Source organism: Sapajus apella, unplaced genomic scaffold (genome assembly GCF_009761245.1).
Source record: "Sapajus apella isolate SASKATOON/1434 unplaced genomic scaffold, GSC_monkey_1.0 scaffold24, whole genome shotgun sequence".
Taxonomy (NCBI): domain Eukaryota; kingdom Metazoa; phylum Chordata; class Mammalia; order Primates; family Cebidae; genus Sapajus; species Sapajus apella.
The window spans coordinates 5,190,616-5,196,006 of record NW_022436964.1 but is presented as its reverse complement, the minus strand read 5'-3'; the positions used below and the strand labels follow the sequence as shown (position 1 = coordinate 5,196,006).

The window sequence follows — 5,391 nt, the reverse complement described above, 5'->3', positions numbered from 1 at the left end:
AATCTAAACACTTATAATAAATTCTTAATTACTTAGCTTCTTGTCTGTATTTGCTTTTCCTCTAAAACAAATGTTATTTACTCCAGAGATGGGCAGCTAGATTTGTGGAATATGTGTGAAGTGTTGCTTGAGTTGGAACTATTTTAGATCAAATAATATTATCACAGTATCTAATGAACCAGTAGTCTTCTGAAATGGGGCAGGTGCTATGAATGGTTTTACCTTCATAATTTTTGAAAAAATCATAGAGTCATACCTGAAAGCGAGTCATCCTATTAATTTATAGATATGGTATTAGATGTTATTAATTTATACGACAGAACTTTACCTGAAAGCATTTGGTTGAACATAATTGGTAGGCTAGTAGCAAAACTCAACGAAGAACTGTGCATATTGGCAGGAAGGATTTGAAGCAGAGAAAGAGTAGAGGTAATGGTATGTTACAGAAATAGACATAGCAGGAATTAGAAATAGGTATTAGTCTATAGAGGTTAATTTTGAGTATGTCTTAGAAGACCTTAGTTGATTGGGAGCCTGTGAATTATACCAGGTAAGGACTCTTGGGTTTGGGTCCAGTGAAGCATTGAGGCAGATAAAGGCAGAAGGTCAGAGGAAGGAGACCAAGCAGTTGCTATTTATTATTTATTTTATTTTATTTTCCTGAGATGGAGTCTCGCTCTACTGCCAGGCTGGAGTGCGGTTGCGCGATCCCGCCTCACTGCAACTTCCGTTTTCCGGTTTCAAGCAATTCTCCTGCCTCAGCCTCTCCAGTAGCTGGGACTGCAGGCACGCACCACCATGCCCGGCTAATTTTTTTTGTGTGTGTATTTTTAATAGAGACAGGGTTTCACCGTGTTGGCCAGGATGGTCTCTATCTCTTGACCTCATGATCCGCCTGCCTCTGCCTCCCAAAGTGCTGGGATTACAGGCGTGAGCCACCGCACTCTGCCCTTGTTGACTTATATGGCGCATTTTTACTGGGAGCTTATTGCAGTTAACGCTGTACATTCAAATGTTGAGAGATATATGCATAACCTTTGTATAGTCAGTCTCAGCAAGAAAGAGAAGGTACACTCGAAATGACAATTTGAGTAGAGCTTCTTTGAGAAGAGTTATTTACATAGGTTTGGGCAGGATTTGTAAGGGACGGTGCTGGGTTCTAAGGCGGTTATAGTGGAAAACGGTTACCAGGGAAAGTAGCGGCCTTGAGAAGCTGACAGAGACAGAGGCATTGGATACAAGTGTGCCATCCAACCAGGATAACCCACGACAACTAGGACAATGATCTCCATCTCCCTTTCTCCGTGTCTTCTTGTCTCCTGAGAACGCCTCACATCGATCACACCCAAATGGAAGCAAGAGGGCAGTGAATCCTGTTGAGGGAGCGCCTGTGAGTCAGCAGCCGCGCGGGCAGAGAGAAGGTGGACGGTGGATAAAGGTAGGTGGCAAATGGAAGATAACCAGCAGAGCTTCTCTCCTCACGAAGCTTTCGTTTTAGCGCAGTGGTTTTATTTAGGGCAGCGAGGGAGATGTTGCTCCCTCAGGGAACATTTGGCAATGTTTGGTGATATTTTTTAAATTGTCACAACTTGAGGGAGGGGCGCTACTGGCATTTTGTGTGTAGAGGCCAGTAGAGGGCAAGGATGCTGTGAAACATTATACAATACACAGTACTGGACACACCTCCTTCAAAACAAAGACTTGTTTAGCCTGAAATTCCAACCATGAGGAGGTCTGTTTTACTGTAGAAAAAAATATTTGTCAAATGATCACATAAATGAATGTAAAATTGTAAACTATGTGGTATCCTATTAAAGAAAGGCACATGCTGCTATCAAAATGCAGGATCAGGGAGGCTTCTGTGAAGATAGGATGATTAACCTAAGATTTGAAAGATGAACCAGAGATAAGTAGACCAAGGAAGAGGAGGGGAAAAATAATCTGGGCAGAGCAAACACCATATGCAAATGTCTAAGGCAATAAGCAGAATGGAAATCTTCAAGAAAAGGAAGGAAGACTGGTGGGATGGAATGCAGAGAGAAATAGAGAGCTTGGTACAAAATTGGATTGCTGGGCCTGGTCCAGATGCACCAGGCAATTTTGGACCATTTCAGAAGCACAGCATCTTTGAGCACACACATAGTTGCAAATGGTACTTATCCTCAAAGGTAAGTCAAGATACAGAAAAACATAACCACTTTTAGGATGTCCTTTTAGGACAAGATGGGGGTGAACAGATAGAATAGCCTCCCATTCCCTGTGCCTCAAGAGGCAACATGGCCTATGATTAAGGATATTTAATCTCTGGAGCCAAATTGCCTGGGCATAGATCCTGCCTGACACTGACTAGCTGTGTGACCATGAGCAAGATAAACTCTCTGAGCCTGTTTCTCCATGTGTAAAAAAGTGCTAATAATGGTGTATTCCTCATAGTGTTATCAGAAAAATTAAAAATGGAAACAATGCCAGAATAGTGCCTAGCACACAGTAAGCATCTCATGTAGTAGTAGTAATAGCAGTAGCAGTAGTAATATTTGTTATTGTTCTAAAAAACAAACCAAAAAAAAAAGGGGGGTTAGGATATTGCTGCCTGTTGGCCGAATTTAGTGTCTGCCTGCTTTTGTACATAAAGTTTTACGAAACACAGACATGCTTATTTGCTTGCATATCTCTATGTCTGCCTTCATTTAATGATGACAGAATCAAGTTGTTGAAACACAGACTATATGGCCCACAAAGCTGAAAATATTTATTATCTGGCTCTTTACAGAATATGTTTACTCTAGGGGGATTAAGTACTGCTTGCCCCATGGACCTGAGCTGTCATGGGTTCCTTCAACAGTTTTCTGAAGATATTTGTAGAAACTCTTTTTAGATATTTTGAGTCCTTATCCCACTTTCTAAAAGTGCACTTATCCTATATTCTAAACTAGCTCCCAGAATCTCAACTCTCTTTTCATCTACCTTAATAAGAGATTCTTAATGGAAGTCTCTTACTCTACTAACCTCTCCAGTTCTTGGTTAACAAAATACTCATGACTCTGCCATAGCTATTTGGAATTGTGATGCTGTAATCTTAGGCTTTGTCAGTGCGGGATTGGTCCTAGATATCACCTTCTTCCCACCTAGCTGAAATGATATGCTACCTGGTGGGATTCCTCAGAGGCTCACCACTTTTGCCCTGAAACAAGTCCTCACACTGAAAGACTGAAGTAAAATACAATATCTAGAGTTATACAGGACTTGCGGAGTTTATAACAATACAGGTATTGTTATAAAAATATTAAACAGATTATCTCATTTAGCCCTCACTCTGATAATCCACATTTTATAAGTTAGGATTTTGAGGATTGACAGAGGCAGCACCTTCCCCAAGATCTCCCTGCTGGTCAGATGCCAGAACCCCACCAGTGTGATTGTGGGGCCATTTCCTTAACTTCCTCCTCACCATGAGAGCTGATACTTGGCATTCTAGGTACAGTCCCAAAACCACAATCTGCACTTGATCTAAAGATAAAGAACAGAATTGAATGGGAGGAGCAATAAGATCTCAGTAACACTAGGATTCTGGTCCCTGGAGGGTTCAGTTCTCATGTCTACAAGTATTGATATCCACAAAATTCATCTGGACTGCAGGTTAAGGGAGGGGCACCAAGAAGGCCCTGAAAACTGAGGCAAAATTTTCTCTCAGAGAGATTTTTACATGCTTTTGGAAAAATCAAACAAAACAAAACACCACAATAGTGTTGCTAGCTTAGAGCCTAGAGGTTGAAGAATACAGGCATACCTTGGAGATTGATTCTAAAGCACCACAATAAAGCATATTACATAAATATTTGATTTCTCAGTGCATATAAAAATTATGTTTACACTATGCTTTAGTTTATTAAATGTGCAATAGCATTATGTTTAAAAATGCAATGTACATATACTGTAATTAAAAACTATTTTATTGCAAAAAAAAATGCTAACAATCATCTGAGCCTTCAGTGAGTTGTAATATTTTTGCTCGTGGAGGATTTTGCCTTGATGTTGATGGGTGCTGATTGATCAGATTGGTGGTTATTGAAGGCTGGGGTGGCTGTGGAAATGTCTTAAGAGAATAATAAAGTTTACCATCTAGATTCACTCTTTCTTTTATGAAAGGTTTCTCTGTAGTATGCAATGCTGTTTGATGGCATTTTGCCTATAGTAGAACTTCTTTCAAAATTGGAGTCAATCCTCTCAAACCCTGACACTGCTTTATTAACTAAGCTTATGTAATGTTCTAATTCTTTTGTCATTATTTAAGCAATGTTCACAACATCTTCACCAGGGGAAGATTTCATCACAAGAAATCACTTTCTTTACTCATTAATAAGAAGCAATTCTTATCCACGCAAGTTTTATCATGAAATTGCAACACATCTTCAGGCTCAACTTCCAATTATATTTCTCTTGATATTTGTACCCCATCTGCAGTGACTTCCTCCATTGAAGTCTTGAAACCCTCAAAGTCATCTATGATTGTTGGAATCTTCTTCCAAACTTCTGTTCATTTTGGTATTTTGACCTCGTACCATAATTCACAAATGTTCTTAATGACATCTAGAATGGCGAGTCTTTTCTAGGAGGTTTTCAACTTATTTTGCCTACATACATCAGAGGAATCATTACCTATGGCAGTTATAGCTTTAAGAAATGTATTTCTTAAATAATAATACTTGAATGTTGAAATTACTTCTTTTCCATGGGCTGTAGAATGGACATGGTGCTAGTAGGCATGAAACAACATTAATCTCCCTGTATATCTCCATTAGAGATCCTGAATGACTAGATTCACTGTCAATCATGTAATATTTTAAAAGAAATCTTTCTTTCTGAGGAGTAGGTCTTACCAGTGGGCTTAAAATATTCAGGAAACTATACTGTAAATAGGCATGCTATCATCTTGGCCTTATTCCATTTATAAGGACACATAGTAGATTTAGCATCATTCTTAAGGGCCCAAGGATTTTTGGAATGATAAACGAGTATTGGCTTCAGCTTGAAGTCAACAACTGCATTAGCCCCTAACAAGAGAATCACTGTGTCTTTTAAAGTTTTGAAGCCAAGCACTGACATCTCCTCTTTGGCTATGAAAGTCCTAGATAGCATCTTCTTCCAATAGAAGGCTGTTTTATCTATACTGAAAATCCGTTATTTAGTGTAGTCACCTTCATCAATTATCTTAGTTAGATCTTCTGAAGAACTTGCTGCAGTTTCTACATCAGCTCTTGTTGGTTCACTTGCACTTCCATGTTATGAAGATGCATTATTTCCTTAAAGCTATGATCCAATCAGTGCTAGATTCAAACTCTTCTCCTGAAGCTTCCTCACTTCTCTCAGTCTTCACAGCATTGAAGACAGTTA

General features: G+C 39.3%; 1 long non-coding RNA gene across 1 annotated transcript; it reads left to right on the top strand.

Annotated features, from left to right (window-relative positions):
* The first annotated feature begins 278 nt into the window (after nt 1-278).
* Nucleotides 279-5,176, top strand: LOC116559723. Its single transcript, XR_004272584.1, has 3 exons — nt 279-291; nt 423-429; nt 4,965-5,176. It is a non-coding gene; the product is annotated as an uncharacterized LOC116559723 (long non-coding RNA).
* Nucleotides 5,177-5,391: the final 215 nt, after the last annotated feature.